The sequence below is a fragment of the Stenella coeruleoalba genome (genome assembly GCF_951394435.1).
Source record: "Stenella coeruleoalba genome assembly, contig: scaffold_34, whole genome shotgun sequence".
NCBI classification, from domain to species: Eukaryota; Metazoa; Chordata; class Mammalia; order Artiodactyla; family Delphinidae; genus Stenella; species Stenella coeruleoalba.
In genome coordinates, this window is record NW_027646159.1 from 2,045,475 (window position 1) to 2,063,189 (window position 17,715).

General features: G+C 43.7%; 1 long non-coding RNA gene across 2 annotated transcripts in view; it reads left to right on the plus strand.

Moving 5' to 3' along the window:
* The window catches only part of LOC307181296, a 1,479,290-nt gene that overhangs the window by 1,412,289 nt on the left and 49,286 nt on the right, over positions 1–17,715 (plus strand). The window contains exon 5 of one of the 2 annotated variants that reach the window (XR_013826371.1): positions 3,230–3,288. The exons of the other annotated variant lie outside the window; for it this stretch is intronic. This is a non-coding gene — a long non-coding RNA (uncharacterized lncRNA). Of the gene's footprint in view, positions 1–3,229; positions 3,289–17,715 lie in introns of those variants that run through there. 2 annotated transcript variants of the gene reach the window in all.

Here is a 17,715-nt window from a genome sequence, read left to right on the forward strand (position 1 = left end):
TAGCCAAGTTTACGTTCCGTGTATTACTGATATCTTATGATGTTTCTTTTTCTGTGTGACTTATTTCAGTTAGAATCATCATACCTGAATCCACTCATTGTGCTGCTAAGGGCCTGATGACACAGATTTCATTGCTGAGTGATATTGCTTTGTAAGTAAATACCACAACTTCTTTATCCATTTTTCACTTTCTGCGATGTTGAACTTGTACTGTAAACGAGGTTCTTGTAAACAGAGCCGTTCCAAACTTTGGGGTGGCTGTGTCTTTTTGATTTTAATTTCCCTAAGCTATAGGACCATAATTGGAAGTGCCCTAGGTTCTGTTGCTTTGTTTTTTAGATGTTTCAGGAAACACCATACACTTCTCCCGAGTGGTTGTTGGCAATTTACATCCCGCCCATCAGCATAACAAGGCTCCCAGTTCTCCATGGCCTGTCCTGCCTTTCTGGATTTTACACTTTTTTCAGATGGCCCTTTTGACCGGGGGGAAGTGAGACTTCATTGTAGTGCAGATTTCCTTTGCAAGCTTGCTTGGTTGGCCAAAAAGGGCGTATGCGTTTTTTCCTGAATATATTCAGGAAAAAACGCATACGCCCTTTTTGGCCAAGTGCATCATTGTGGACGTTCTGCCTCTTTTCCTATGCTTTCAATGCAATTCCAGTCTACCTCCTGAAATCGGTTTCCTGCAATTCTGCCCCGCTTTCAAATCCTCTTGGCAGCCTTACTTCAGTCTATTTTTGGACGATAGCTGTCATTTATAACTCTGCAGGTTTGTGAATTACAGTGCCCCTGAGCTCCTTTCTTCAACTCGCTTTCTTGTGACCTGGCCGCAACACCGAAGGATGGCTTCAGGCCCTAATCTGGTCCCAGTACGGCACGCTGAGCCTTTGGTTATTTCCTCCTCCTGGTGGGAAATGAGAGTTAAATTTGCCCGTCCAGACACCTCCTGCTAGCCTCTCATTGGTTCTCGCTATTCCTGTTCATCTTCCGCAGAAATTGCAAACTGGGCCAACCAGGAGGTTAAAGGGACTGACTCTCCAAGTGGGGAGAGTGTTAGTAAAGCCTCTGGAATGTTGCACCCGAGTACCAGGGGAGGAAAACTGAGACATATTTGAACACGTCTCCCGTTCACACGGTTGATCATACTCTGGGTTCCACATGCATGTTTTAGCTGAAGGAAGAATACCTTAAACCTGGAGAGTTGAGACCCGTGTAATGGGTACCATGCAATATGACTTCAAAGGGTCTTCATTTGCTCACCGAACCTCTCCAATCCTATCACTGCTGCGTTTATGCCCCTGTACACACGCTTGATTCTCTTTTGGAGACATAGCAATCCATAGGTTTTAAGATACTTACTAGTCAGGTACATTCTTAGGCGTTTAATATGGGGTTTTGAGTCCATTTCGTTGAGCAAGGAGTAGCTCTTGTCTATTCCATATTTGGCTTAAGGAACTTTATCTGTGCTCATTTCAATCTCTGGTTTTATGCAGCACCCCAACTCACCTTTCCCCTTAAGCAAGCATAAGTTGGTTTTCTAAATTTGAGACCCTGTTCTGTTTTGGAATGCAGTTCCTGTGTAGCCAAGTTTCCATTCCGTGTATTAGTGATATCTTATGATGTTTCTTTTTCTGTGTGACTTATTTCAGTTAGAATCATCGTACCTGAATCCACTCATTATGCTGCTACGGGCCTGATGACATAGATTTCATTGCTGAGTGATACTGCATTGTACGTAAGTACCACAAGTTCTTTATCCATTTTTCACTTTCTGTGATATTGAAATTGTACGGTAAACGAGGTTCTTGTGAACAGAGGCCTCCCAAAATTTGGGGTGGCTGTGTCTTTTTGATTTTAATTTCCCTAATCTATAGGACCATAAGTGGCAGTGCCCTAGGTTCTGTTGCTTTGTTTTTTAGATGTTTCAGGAAACACCATACACTTCTCCCCAGTGGCTGTTGGCAATTTACATCCCGCCCATCAGCATAACAAGGCTCCCAGTTCTCCATGGCCTGTCCTGCCTTTCTGGATTTTACACTTTTTTCAGATGGCCCTTTTGACCGGGGGGAGGTGAGACTTCATTGTAGTGCAGATTTCCTTTGCAAGTTTGCTTGGTTGGCCAAAAAGGGCGTATGCGTTTTTTCCTGAATATATTCAGGAAAAAACGCATACGCCCTTTTTGGCCAAGTGCATCATTGTGGACGTACTGCCTCTTTTCCTATGCTTTCAATGCAATTCCAGTCTACCTCCTGAAATCGGTTTCCTGCAATTCTGCCCCGCTTTCAAGTCCTTTTGGCAGCCTCACTTCAGTGTATTTTTGGACGATAGCTGTCATTTATAACTCTGCAGGTTTGTGAATTACAGTGCCCCTGAGCTCCTTTCTTCAACTCGCTTTCTTGTGAGCTGGCCGCAACACCGCAAGATGTCTTCAAGCCCTAATCTGGTTCCGGCACGGCACGCTGAGCCTTTGGTTAATTCCTCTTCCTGGTGGGAAATGAGAGTTAAATTTGCCCGTCCAGACACCTCCAGCTAGTCTCTCATTGGTTCTCGCTATTCCTGTTCATCTTCCGCAGAAATTGCAAACTGGGCCAAACAGGAGGTTAAAGGGACTGACTCTCCAAGTCGGGAGAGTGTTAGTAAAGTGTCTGGAATGTTGCACCCGAGTACCAGGGTACGAAAACTGAGACATATTTGAACACGTCTCCCGATCACATGGTTGATCATAGTCTAGGTTCCACATGCATGTTTTAGCAGAAGGAAGAATACCTTAAACCTGGAGAGTTGAGATCCGTGTAATGGGTACCATGCAATATGACTTCAAAGGGTCTTCATTTGCTCACCGAACCTCTCCAATCCTATCACTGCTGCGTTTATGCCCCTGTACACATGCTTGATTCTCTTTCGGAGACATAGCAATCCATAGGTTTTAAGATACTTACTAGTCAGGTACATTCTTAGGCGTTTAATATGCGGTGTTGAGTCCATTTCGTTGAGCAAGGAGTAGCTCTTGTCTATTCCATATTTGACTTAAGGAACTTTATCTGTGCTCATTTCAATCTCTGGTTTTATGCAGCACCCCAACTCACCTTTACCCTTAAGCAAGCATAAGTTGGTTTTCTAAATTTGAGACCCTGTTCTGTTCTGTAATTCAGTTCCTGTGTAGCCAAGTTTCCAATCCGTGTATTACTGATATCTTATGATGTTTCTTTTTCTGTGTGACTTATTTCAGTTAGAATCATCATACCTGAATCCACTCATATTGCTGCTAAGGGCCTGATGACATAGATTTCATTGCTGAGTGATATTGCTTTGTAAGTGAATACCACAACTTCTTTATCCATTTTTCACTTTCTGCGATGTTGAACTTGTACTGTAAACGAGGTTCTTGTAAACAGAGCCGTTCCAAACTTTGGGGTGGCTGTGTCTTTTTGATTTTAATTTCCCTAAGCTATAGGACCATAAGTGGAAGTGCCCTAGGCTCTGTTGCTTTGTTTTTTAGATGTTTCAGGAAACACCATACACTTCTCCTGAGTGTCTGTTGGAAATTTACATCCCGCCCATCAGCATAACAAGGCTCCCAGTTCTCCATGGCCTGTCCTGCCTTTCTGGATTTTACACTTTATTCAGATGGCCCTTTTGACCGGGGAGAAGTGAGACTTCATTGTAGTGCAGATTTCCTTTGCAAGCTTCCTTGGTTGGCCAAAAAGGGCGTATGCATTTTTTCCTGAATATATTCAGGAAAAAACGCATACGCCCTTTTTGGCCAAGTGCATCATTTTGGACGTTCTGCCTCTTTTCCTATGCTTTCAATGCAATTCCAGTCTACCTCCTGAAATCGGTTTCCTGCAATTCTGCCCCGCTTTCAAGTCCTCTTGGCAGCCTTACTTCAGTCTATTTTTGGATGATAGCTGTCATTTATAACTCTGCAGGTTTGTGAATTACAGTGTCCCTGAGCTCCTTTCTTCAACTCGCTTTCTTGTGACCTGGCCGCAACACCGCAGGATGGCTTCAGGCCCTAATCTGGTTCCGGCACAGCACGCTGAGCCTTTGGTTATTTCCTCTTCCTGGTGGGAAATGAGAGTTAAATTTTCCCGTCCAGACACCTCCAGCTAGTCTCTCATTGGTTCTCGCTATTCCTGTTCATCTTCCGCAGCAATTGCAAACTGTGCCAAACAGGAGGTTAAAGGCGCTGACTCTCCAAGTGGGGAGAGTGTTAGTAAAGCCTCTGGAATGTTGCACCCGAGTACCAGGGGAGGAAAACTGAGACATATTTGAACATGTCTCCCGTTCACATGGTTGATCATACTTGGGTTCCACATGCATGTTTTAGCTGAAGGAAGAATACCTTAAAACTGGAGAGTTAAGACCCGTGTAATGGGTACCATGCAATATGACTTCAAAGGGTTTTCATTTGCTCACCGAACCTCTCCAATCCTATCACTGCTGCGTTTATGCCCCTGTACACATGCTTGATTCCCTTTCGGAGACATAGCAATCCATAGGTTTTAAGATACTTACTAGTCAGGTACATTCTTAGGCGTTTAATATGCGGTGTTGAGTCCATTTCGTTGAGCAAGGAGTAGCTCTTGTCTATTCCATATTTGACTTAAGGAACTTTATCTGTGCTCATTTCAATCTCTGGTTTTATGCAGCACCCCAACTCACCTTTACCCTTAAGCAAGCATAAGTTGGTTTTCTAAATTTGAGACCCTGTTCTGTTCTGTAATTCAGTTCCTGTGTAGCCAAGTTTCCATTCCGTGTATTACTGATATCTTATGATGTTTCTTTTTCTGTGTGACTTATTTCAGTTAGAATCATCATACCTGAATCCACTCATTGTGCTGCTAAGGGCCTGATGACACAGATTTCATTGCTGAGTGATATTGCTTTGTAAGCAAATACCACAACTTCTTTATCCATTTTTCACTTTCTGCGATGTTGAACTTGTACTGTAAACGAGGTTCTTGTAAACAGAGCCGTTCCAAACTTTGGGGTGGCTGTGTCTTTTTGATTTTAATTTCCCTAAGCTATAGGACCATAAGTGGAAGTGCCCTAGGTTCTGTTGCTTTGTTTTTTAGATGTTTCAGGAAACACCATACACTTATCCCGAGTCGTTGTTTGCAGTTTACATCCCGCCCATCAGCATAACAAGGCTCCCAGTTCTCCATGGCCTGTCCTGCCTTTCTGGATTTTACACTTTTTTCAGATGGCCCTTTTGACCGGGGGGAAGTGAGACTTCATTGTAGTGCAGATTTCCTTTGCAAGCTTGCTTGGTTGGCCAAAAAGGGCGTATGCGTTTTTTCCTGAATATATTCAGGAAAAAACGCATACGCCCTTTTTGGCCAAGTGCATCATTGTGGACGTTCTGCCTCTTTTCCTATGCTTTCAATGCAATTTCAGTCTACCTCCTGAAATCGGTTTCCTGCAATTCTGCCCCGCTTTCAAGTCCTCTTGGCAGCCTTACTTCAGTATATTTTTGGACGATAGCTGTCATTTATAACTCTGCAGGTTTGTGAATTACAGTGCCCCTGAGCTCCTTTCTTCAACTCGCTTTCTTGTGACCTGGCCGCAACACCGCAGGATGGTTTCAGGCCCTAATCTGGTTCTGGCACGGCACGCTGAGCCTTTGGTTATTTCCTCCTCCTGGTGGGAAATGAGAGTTAAATTTGCCCGTCCAGACACCTCCAGCTAGCCTCTCATTGGTTCTCGCTATTCCTGTTCATCTTCCGCAGAAATTGCAAACTGTGCCAAACAGGAGGTTAAAGGCGCTGACTCTCCAAGTGGGGAGAGTGTTAGTAAAGCGTCTGGAATGTTGCACCCGAGTACCAGCGGAGGAAAACTGAGACATATTTGAACACGTCTCCCGATCACATGGTTGATCATACTCTGGGTTCCACATGCATGTTTTAGCTGAAGGAAGAATACCTAAAACCTGGGTAGTTGAAACCCGTGGAATGGGTACCATGCAATATGACTTCAAAGGGTCTTCATTTGCTCACCGAACCTCTCCAATCCTATCACTGCTGCGTTTATGCCCCTGTACACATGCTTGATTCTCTTTCGGAGACATAGCAATCCATAGGTTTTAAGATACTTACTAGTCAGGTACATTCTTAGGCGTTTAATATGCGGTGTTGAGTCCATTTCGTTGAGCAAGGAGTAGCTCTTGTCTATTCCATATTTGACTTAAGGAACTTTATCTGTGCTCATTTCAATCTCTGGTTTTATGCAGCACCCCAACTCACCTTTCCCCTTAAGCAAGCATAAGTTGGTTTTCTAAATTTGAGACCCTGTTCTGTTCTGTAATTCAGTTCCTGTGTAGCCAAGTTTACATCCGTGTATTAGTGATATCTTATGATGTTTCTTTTTCTGTGTGACTTATTTCAGTTAGAATCATCATACCTGAATCCACTCATTATGCTGCTACGGGCCTGATGACACAGATTTCATTGCTGAGTGATATTGCTTTGTAAGTAAATACGACAAGTTCTTTATCCATTTTTCACTTTCTGCGATGTTGAACTTGTACTGTAAACGAGGTTCTTGTCAACAGAGCCGTTCCAAACTTTGGGGTGGCTGTGTCTTTTTGATTTTAATTTCCCTAAGCTATAGGACCATAAGTGGAAGTGCCCTAGGTTCTGTTGCTTTGTTTTTTAGATGTTTCAGGAAACACCATACACTTCTCCCGAGTGTCTGCTGGCAATTTACATCCCGCCCATCAGCATAACTAGGCTCCCAGTTCTCCATGGCCTGTCCTGCCTTTCTGGATTTTACACTTTTTTCAGATGGCCCTTTTGACCGGGGGGAAGTGAGACTTCATTGTAGTGCAGATTTCCTTTGCAAACTTGCTTGGTTGGCCAAAAAGGGCGTATGCGTTTTTTCCTGAATATATTCAGGAAAAAACGCATACGCCCTTTTTGGCCAAGTGCATCATTGTGGACGTTCTGCCTCTTTTCCTATGCTTTCAATGCAATTCCAGTCTACCTCCTGAAATCGGTTTCCTGCAATTCTGCCCCGCTTTCAAGTCCTCTTGGCAGCCTTACTTCAGTCTATTTTTGGACGATAGCTGTCATTTATAACTCTGCAGGTTTGTGAATTACAGTGCCCCTGAGCTCCTTTCTTCAACTCGCTTTCTTGTGAGCTGGCCGCAACACCGCAGGATGGTTTCAGGCCCTAATCTGGTTCTGGCACGGCACGCTGAGCCTTTGGTTATTTCCTCCTCCTGGTGGGAAATGAGAGTTAAATTTGCCCGTCCAGACACCTCCAGCTAGCCTCTCATTGGTTCTCGCTATTCCTGTTCATCTTCCGCAGAAATTGCAAACTGTGCCAAACAGGAGGTTAAAGGCGCTGACTCTCCAAGTGGGGAGAGTGTTAGTAAAGCGTCTGGAATGTTGCACCCGAGTACCAGGGGAGGAAAACTGAGACATATTTGAACACGTCTACCGATCACATGATTGATCATACTTGGGTTCCACATGCATGTTTTAGCTGAAGGAAGAATACCTAAAACCTGGGTAGTTGAAACCCGTGGAATGGGTACCATGCAATATGACTTCAAAGGGTCTTCATTTGCTCACCGAACCTCTCCAATCCTATCACTGCTGCGTTTATGCCCCTGTACACATGCTTGATTCCCTTTCGGAGACATAGCAATCCATAGGTTTTAAGATACTTACTAGTCAGGTACATTCTTAGGCGTTTAATATGCGGTGTTGAGTCCATTTCGTTGAGCAAGGAGTAGCTCTTGTCTATTCCATATTTGACTTAAGGAACTTTATCTGTGCTCATTTCAATCTCTGGTTTTATGCAGCACCCCAACTCACCTTTACCCTTAAGCAAGCATAAGTTGGTTTTCTAAATTTGAGACTCTGTTCTGTTCTGTAATTCAGTTCCTGTGTAGCCAAGTTTCCATTCCGTGTATTACTGATATCTTATGATGTTTCTTTTTCTGTGTGACTTATTTCAGTTAGAATCATCATACCTGAATCCACTCATTGTGCTGCTAAGGGCCTGATGACACAGATTTCATTGCTGAGTGATATTGCTTTGTAAGCAAATACCACAACTTCTTTATCCATTTTTCACTTTCTGCGATGTTGAACTTGTACTGTAAACGAGGTTCTTGTAAACAGAGCCGTTCCAAACTTTGGGGTGGCTGTGTCTTTTTGATTTTAATTTCCCTAAGCTATAGGACCATAAGTGGAAGTGCCCTAGGTTCTGTTGCTTTGTTTTTTAGATGTTTCAGGAAACACCATACACTTCTCCCGAGTGGTTGTTTGCAGTTTACATCCCGCCCATCAGCATAACAAGGCTCCCAGTTCTCCATGGCCTGTCCTGCCTTTCTGGATTTTACACTTTTTTCAGATGGCCCTTTTGACCGGGGGGGAAGTGAGACTTCATTGTAGTGCAGATTTCCTTTGCAAGCTTGCTTGGTTGGCCAAAAAGGGCGTATGCGTTTTTTCCTGAATATATTCAGGAAAAAACGCATACGCCCTTTTTGGCCAAGTGCATCATTGTGGACGTTCTGCCTCTTTTCCTATGCTTTCAATGCAATTTCAGTCTACCTCCTGAAATCGGTTTCCTGCAATTCTGCCCCGCTTTCAAGTCCTCTTGGCAGCCTTACTTCAGTATATTTTTGGACGATAGCTGTCATTTATAACTCTGCAGGTTTGTGAATTACAGTGCCCCTGAGCTCCTTTCTTCAACTCGCTTTCTTGTGACCTGGCCGCAACACCGCAGGATGGTTTCAGGCCCTAATCTGGTTCTGGCACGGCACGCTGAGCCTTTGGTTATTTCCTCCTCCTGGTGGGATATGAGAGTTAAATTTGCCCGTCCAGACACCTCCAGCTAGCCTCTCATTGGTTCTCGCTATTCCTGTTCATCTTCCGCAGAAATTGCAAACTGTGCCAAACAGGAGGTTAAAGGCGCTGACTCTCCAAGTGGAGAGAGTGTTAGTAAAGCGTCTGGAATGTTGCACCCGAGTACCAGGGGAGGAAAACTGAGACATATTTGAACACGTCTCCCGATCACATGGTTGATCATACTCTGGGTTCCACATGCATGTTTTAGCTGAAGGAAGAATACCTAAAACCTGGGTAGTTGAAACCCGTGGAATGGGTACCATGCAATATGACTTCAAAGGGTCTTCATTTGCTCACCGAACCTCTCCAATCCTATCACTGCTGCGTTTATGCCCCTGTACACATGCTTGATTCTCTTTCGGAGACATAGCAATCCATAGGTTTTAAGATACTTACTAGTCAGGTACATTCTTAGGCGTTTAATATGCGGTGTTGAGTCCATTTCGTTGAGCAAGGAGTAGCTCTTGTCTATTCCATATTTGACTTAAGGAACTTTATCTGTGCTCATTTCAATCTCTGGTTTTATGCAGCACCCCAACTCACCTTTCCCCTTAAGCAAGCATAAGTTGGTTTTCTAAATTTGAGACCCTGTTCTGTTCTGTAATTCAGTTCCTGTGTAGCCAAGTTTACATCCGTGTATTAGTGATATCTTATGATGTTTCTTTTTCTGTGTGACTTATTTCAGTTAGAATCATCGTACCTGAATCCACTCATTATGCTGCTACGGGCCTGATGACATAGATTTCATTGCTGAGTGATACTGCATTGTACGTAAGTACCACAAGTTCTTTATCCATTTTTCACTTTCTGTGATATTGAACTTGTACGGTAAACGAGGTTCTTGTAAACAGAGGCGTCCCAAACTTTGGGTTGGCTGTGTCTTTTTGATTTTAATTTCCCTAAGCTATAGGACCATAAGTGGAAGTGCCCTAGGCTCTGTTGCTTTGTTTTTTAGATGTTTCAGGAAACACCATACACTTCTCCCAAGTGTCTGTTGGCAATTTACATCCCGCCCATCAGCATAACAAGGCTCCCAGTTCTCCATGGCCTGTCCTGCCTTTCTGGATTTTACACTTTTTTCAGATGGCCCTTTTGACCGGGGGGAAGTGAGACTTCATTGTAGTGCAGATTTCCTTTGCAAACTTGCTTGGTTGGCCAAAAAGGGCGTATGCGTTTTTTCCTGAATATATTCAGGAAAAAACGCATACGCCCTTTTTGGCCAAGTGCATCATTGTGGACGTTCTGCCTCTTTTCCTATGCTTTCAATGCAATTCCAGTCTACCTCCTGAAATCGGTTTCCTGCAATTCTGCCCTGCTTTCAAGTCCTCTTGGCAGCCTTACTTCAGTATATTTTTGGACGATAGCTGTCATTTATAACTCTGCAGGTTTGTGAATTACAGTGTCCCTGAGCTCCTTTCTTCAACTCGCTTTCTTGTGACCTGGCCGCAACACCGCAGGATGGCTTCAGGCCCTAATCTGGTTCCGGCACGGCACGCTGAGCCTTTGGTTATTTCCTCTTCCTGGTGGGAAATGAGAGTTAAATTTGCCCGTCCAGACACCTCCAGCTAGCCTCTCATTGGTTCTCGCTATTCCTGTTCATCTTCCGCAGAAATTGCAAACTGTGCCAAACAGGAGGTTAAAGGCGCTGACTCTCCAAGTGGGGAGAGTGTTAGTAAAGCGTCTGGAATGTTGCACCCGAGTACCAGGGGAGGAAAACTGAGACATATTTGAACACGTCTCCCGATCACATGGTTGATCATACTCTGGGTTCCACATGCATGTTTTAGCTGAAGGAAGAATACCTAAAACCTGGGTAGTTGAAACCCGTGGAATGGGTACCATGCAATATGACTTCAAAGGGTCTTCATTTGCTCACCGAACCTCTCCAATCCTATCACTGCTGCGTTTATGCCCCTGTACACATGCTTGATTCTCTTTCGGAGACATAGCAATCCATAGGTTTTAAGATACTTACTAGTCAGGTACATTCTTAGGCGTTTAATATGCGGTGTTGAGTCCATTTCGTTGAGCAAGGAGTAGCTCTTGTCTATTCCATATTTGACTTAAGGAACTTTATCTGTGCTCATTTCAATCTCTGGTTTTATGGAGCACCCCAACTCACCTTTCCCCTTAAGCAAGCATAAGTTGGTTTTCTAAATTTGAGACCCTGTTCTGTTCTGTAATTCAGTTCCTGTGTAGCCAAGTTTACATTCCGTGTATTACTGATATCTTATGATGTTTCTTTTTCTGTGTGACTTATTTCAGTTAGAATCATCATACCTGAATCCACTCATTGTGCTGCTAAGGGCCTGATGACACAGATTTCATTGCTGAGTGATATTGCTTTGTAAGTAAATACCACAACTTCTTTATCCATTTTTCACTTTCTGCGATGTTGAACTTGTACTGTAAACGACGTTCTTGTAAACAGAGGCGTCCCAAACTTTGGGGTGGCTGCGTCTTTTTGATTTTAATTTCCCTAAGCTATAGGACCATAAGTGGAAGTGCCCTAGGTTCTGTTGATTTGTTTTTTAGATGTTTCAGGAAACACCATACACTTCTCCCAAGTGGTTGTTGGCAATTTACATCCCGCCCATCAGCATAACAAGGCTCCCAGTTCTCCATGGCCTGTCCTGCCTTTCTGGATTTTACACTTTTTTCAGATGGCCCTTTTGACCGGGGGGAAGTGAGACTTCATTGTAGTGCAGATTTCCTTTGCAAGCTTGCTTGGTTGGTCAAAAAGGGCGTATGCGTTTTTTCCTGAATATATTCAGGAAAAAACGCATACGCCCTTTTTGGCCAAGTGCATCATTGTGGACGTTCTGCCTCTTTTCCTATGCTTTCAATGCAATTCCAGTCTACATCCTGAAATCGGTTTCCTGCAATTCTGCCCCGCTTTCAAGTCCTCTTGGCAGCCTTACTTCAGTCTATTTTTGGACGATAGCTGTCATTTATAACTCTGCAGGTTTGTGAATTACAGTGCCCCTGAGCTCCTTTCTTCAACTTGCTTTCTTGTGACCTGGCCGCAACAACGCAGGATGGCTTCAGGCCCTAATCTGGTTCCGGCACGGCACGCTGAGCCTTTGGTTATTTCCACTTCCTGGTGGGAAATGAGAGTTAAATTTGCCCGTCCAGACACCTCCAGCTAGTCTCTCATTGGTTCTCGCTATTCCTGTTCATCTTCCGCAGAAATTGCAAACTGGGCCAAACAGGAGGTTAAAGGCGCTGACTCTCCAAGTGGGGAGAGTGTTTGTAAAGCGTCTGGAATGTTGCACCCGAGTACCAGGGGAGGAAAACTGAGACATATTTGAACACGTCTCCCGTTCACATGGTTCATCATACTTGGGTTCCACATGCATGTTTTAGCTGAAGGAAGAATACCTAAAACCTGGGTAGTTGAAACCCGTGGAATGGGTACCATGCAATATGACGTCAAAGGGTCTTCATTTGCTCACCGAACCTCTCCAATCCTATCACTGCTGCGTTTATGCCCCTTTTCACATGCTTGATTCTCTTTTGGAGACATAGCAATCTATAGATTTTAAGATACTTACTAGTCAGGTACATTGTTAGTCGTTTAATATGCGGTGTTGAGTCCATTTCGTTGAGCAAGGAGTAGCTCTTGTCTATTCCATATTTGGCTTAAGGAACTTTATCTGTGCTCATTTCAATCTCTGGTTTTATGCAGCACCCCAACTCACCTTTACCCTTAAGCAAGCATAAGTTGGTTTTCTAAATTTGAGACCCTGTGCTGTTCTGTAATTCAGTTCCTGTGTAGCCAAGATTCCATTCCGTGTATTACTGATATCTTATGATGTTTCTTTTTCTGTGTGACTTATTTCAGTTAGAATCATCATACCTGAATCCACTCATTGTGCTGCTAAGGGCCTGATGACACAGATTTCATTGCTGAGTGATATTGCTTTGTAAGTAAATACCACAACTTCTTTATCCATTTTTCACTTTCTGCGATGTTGAACTTGTACTGTAAACGAGGTTCTTGTAAACAGAGCCGTTCCAAACTTTGGGGTGGCTGTGTCTTTTTGATTTTAATTTCCCTAAGCTATAGGACCATAAGTGGAAGTGCCCTAGGTTCTGTTGCTTTGTTTTTTAGATGTTTCAGGAAACACCATACACTTCTCCCGAGTGGTTGTTGGCAATTTACATCCCGCCCATCAGCATAACAGGGCTCCCAGTTCTCCATGGCCTGTCCTGCCTTTCTGGATTTTACACTTTTTTCAGATGGCCCTTTTGACCGGGGGGAAGTGAGACTTCATTGTAGTGCAGATTTCCTTTGCAAGCTTGCTTGGTTGGCCAAAAAGGGCGTATGCGTTTTTTCCTGAATATATTCAGGAAAAAACGCATACGCCCTTTTTGGCCAAGTGCATCATTGTGGACGTTCTGCCTCTTTTCCTATGCTTTCAATGCAATTCCAGTCTACCTCCTGAAATCGGTTTCCTGCAATTCTGCCCCGCTTTCAAGTCCTCTTGGCAGCCTTACTTCAGTCTATTTTTGGACGATAGCTGTCATTTATAACTCTGCAGGTTTGTGAATTACAGTGCCCCTGAGCTCCTTTCTTCAACTCGCTTTCTTTTGAGCTGGCCGCAACACCGCAGGATGGCTTCAGGCCCTAATCTGGTTCTAGTACGGCACGCTGAGCCTTTGGTTATTTCCTCTTCCTGGTGGGAAATGAGAGTTAAATTTGCCCGTCCAGACACCTCCAGCTAGCCTCTCATTGGTTCTCGCTATTCCTGTTCATCTTCCGCAGAAATTGCAAACTGGGCCAAACAGGAGGTTAAAGGCGCTGACTCTCCAAGTGGGGAGAGTGTTAGTAAAGCGTCTGGAATGTTGCACCCGAGTACCAGGGGAGGAAAACTGAGACATATTTGAACACGTCTCCAGTTCACATGGTTGATCATACTTGGGTTCCACATGCATGTTTTAGCTTAAGGAGGAATACCTAAAACCTGGGTAGTTGAGACCCGTTTAATGGGTACCATGCAATATGATTTCAAAGGGTCTTCATTTGCTCACCGAACCTCTCCAATCCTATCACTGCTGCGTTTATGCCCCTGTACACATGCTTGATTCTCTTTTGGAGACATAGCAATCCATAGGTTTTACGATACTTACTAGTCAGGTACATTCTTAGGCGTTTAATATGCGGTGTTGAGTCCATTTCGTTGAGCAAGGAGTAGCTCTTGTCTATTCCATATTTGACTTAAGGAACTTTATCTGTGCTCATTTCAATCTCTGGTTTTATGCAGCACCCCAACTCACCTTTACCCTTAAGCAAGCATAAGTTGGTTTTCTAAATTTGAGACCCTGTTCTGTTCTGTAATTCAGTTCCTGTGTAGCCAAGTTTACATTCCGTGTATTACTGATATCTTATGATGTTTCTTTTTCTGTGTGACTTATTTCAGTTAGAATCATCATACCTGAATCCACTCATTGTGCTGCTAAGGGCCTGATGACACAGATTTCATTGCTGAGTGATATTGCTTTGTAAGTAAATACCACAACTTCTTTATCCATTTTTCACTTTCTGCGATGTTGAACTTGTACTGTAAACGACGTTCTTGTAAACAGAGGCGTCCCAAACTTTGGGGTGGCTGCGTCTTTTTGATTTTAATTTCCCTAAGCTATAGGACCGTAAGTGGAAGTGCCCTAGGTTCTGTTGCTTTGTTTTTTAGATGTTTCAGGAAACACCATACACTTCTCCCAAGTGGTTGTTGGCAATTTACATCCCGCCCATCAGCATAACAAGGCTCCCAGTTCTCCATGGCCTGTCCTGCCTTTCTGGATTTTACACTTTTTTCAGATGGCCCTTTTGACCGGGGGGAAGTGAGACTTCATTGTAGTGCAGATTTCCTTTGCAAGCTTGCTTGGTTGGCCAAAAAGGGCGTATGCGTTTTTTCCTGAATATATTCAGGAAAAAACGCATACGCCCTTTTTGGCCAAGTGCATCATTGTGGACGTTCTGCCTCTTTTCCTATGCTTTCAATGCAATTCCAGTCTACATCCTGAAATCGGTTTCCTGCAATTCTGCCCCGCTTTCAAGTCCTCTTGGCAGCCTTACTTCAGTCTATTTTTGGACGATAGCTGTCATTTATAACTCTGCAGGTTTGTGAATTACAGTGCCCCTGAGCTCCTTTCTTCAACTCGCTTTCTTGTGACCTGGCCGCAACAACGCAGGATGGCTTCAGGCCCTAATCTGGTTCCGGCACGGCACGCTGAGCCTTTGGTTATTTCCTCTTCCTGGTGGGAAATGAGAGTTAAATTTGCCCGTCCAGACACCTCCAGCTAGTCTCTCATTGGTTCTCGCTATTCCTGTTCATCTTCCGCAGAAATTGCAAACTGGGCCAAACAGGAGGTTAAAGGCGCTGACTCTCCAAGTGGGGAGAGTGTTTGTAAAGCGTCTGGAATGTTGCACCCGAGTACCAGGGGAGGAAAACTGAGACATATTTGAACACGTCTCCCGTTCACATGGTTCATCATACTTGGGTTCCACATGCATGTTTTAGCTGAAGGAAGAATACCTAAAACCTGGGTAGTTGAAACCCGTGGAATGGGTACCATGCAATATGACGTCAAAGGGTCTTCATTTGCTCACCGAACCTCTCCAATCCTATCACTGCTGCGTTTATGCCCCTTTTCACATGCTTGATTCTCTTTTGGAGACATAGCAATCTATAGATTTTAAGATACTTACTAGTCAGGTACATTGTTAGTCGTTTAATATGCGGTGTTGAGTCCATTTCGTTGAGCAAGGAGTAGCTCTTGTCTATTCCATATTTGGCTTAAGGAACTTTATCTGTGCTCATTTCAATCTCTGGTTTTATGCAGCACCCCAACTCACCTTTACCCTTAAGCAAGCATAAGTTGGTTTTCTAAATTTGAGACCCTGTGCTGTTTTTAATTCAGTTCCTGTGTAGCCAAGTTTCCATTCCGTGTATTACTGATATCTTATGATGTTTCTTTTTCTGTGTGACTTACTTCAGTTAGAATCATCATACCTGAATCCACTCATTGTGCTGCTAAGGGCCTGATGACACAGATTTCATTGCTGAGTGATATTGCTTTGTAAGTAAATACCACAACTTCTTTATCCATTTTTCACTTTCTGCGATGTTGAACTTGTACTGTAAACGAGGTTCTTGTAAACAGAGCCGTTCCAAACTTTGGGGTGGCTGTGTCTTTTTGATTTTAATTTCCCTAAGCTATAGGACCATAAGTGGAAGTGCCCTAGGTTCTGTTGCTTTGTTTTTTAGATGTTTCAGGAAACACCATACACTTCTCCCGAGTGGTTGTTGGCAATTTACATCCCGCCCATCAGCATAACAGGGCTCCCAGTTCTCCATGGCCTGTCCTGCCTTTCTGGATTTTACACTTTTTTCAGATGGCCCTTTTGACCGGGGGGAAGTGAGACTTCATTGTAGTGCAGATTTCCTTTGCAAGCTTGCTTGGTTGGCCAAAAAGGGCATATGCGTTTTTTCCTGAATATATTCAGGAAAAAACGCATACGCCCTTTTTGGCCAAGTGCATCATTGTGGACGTTCTGCCTCTTTTCCTATGCTTTCAATGCAATTCCAGTCTACCTCCTGAAATCGGTTTCCTGCAATTCTGCCCCGCTTTCAAGTCCTCTTGGCAGCCTTACTTCAGTCTATTTTTGGACGATAGCTGTCATTTATAACTCTGCAGGTTTGTGAATTACAGTGCCCCTGAGCTCCTTTCTTCAACTCGCTTTCTTTTGAGCTGGCCGCAACACCGCAGGATGGCTTCAGGCCCTAATCTGGTTCTAGTACGGCACGCTGAGCCTTTGGTTATTTCCTCTTCCTGGTGGGAAATGAGAGTTAAATTTGCCCGTCCAGACACCTCCAGCTAGCCTCTCATTGGTTCTCGCTATTCCTGTTCATCTTCCGCAGAAATTGCAAACTGGGCCAAACAGGAGGTTAAAGGCGCTGACTCTCCAAGTGGGGAGAGTGTTAGTAAAGCGTCTGGAATGTTGCACCCGAGTACCAGGGGAGGAAAACTGAGACATATTTGAACACGTCTCCAGTTCACATGGTTGATCATACTTGGGTTCCACATGCATGTTTTAGCTTAAGGAGGAATACCTAAAACCTGGGTAGTTGAGACCCGTTTAATGGGTACCATGCAATATGATTTCAAAGGGTCTTCATTTGCTCACCGAACCTCTCCAATCCTATCACTGCTGCGTTTATGCCCCTGTACACATGCTTGATTCTCTTTTGGAGACATAGCAATCCATAGGTTTTACGATACTTACTAGTCAGGTACATTCTTAGGCGTTTAATATGCGGTGTTGAGTCCATTTCGTTGAGCAAGGAGTAGCTCTTGTCTATTCCATATTTGACTTAAGGAACTTTATCTGTGCTCATTTCAATCTCTGGTTTTATGCAGCACCCCAACTCACCTTTACCCTTAAGCAAGCATAAGTTGGTTTTCTAAATTTGAGACCCTGTTCTGTTCTGTAATTCAGTTCCTGTGTAGCCAAGTTTACATTCCGTGTATTACTGATATCTTATGATGTTTCTTTTTCTGTGTGACTTATTTCAGTTAGAATCATCATACCTGAATCCACTCATTGTGCTGCTAAGGGCCTGATGACACAGATTTCATTGCTGAGTGATATTGCTTTGTAAGTAAATACCACAACTTCTTTATCCATTTTTCACTTTCTGCGATGTTGAACTTGTACTGTAAACGAGGTTCTTGTAAACAGAGGCGTCCCAAACTTTGGGGTGGCTGTGTCTTTTTGATTTTAATTTCCCTAAGCTATAGGACCATAAGTGGAAGTGCCATAGGTTCTGTTGCTTTGTTTTTTAGATGT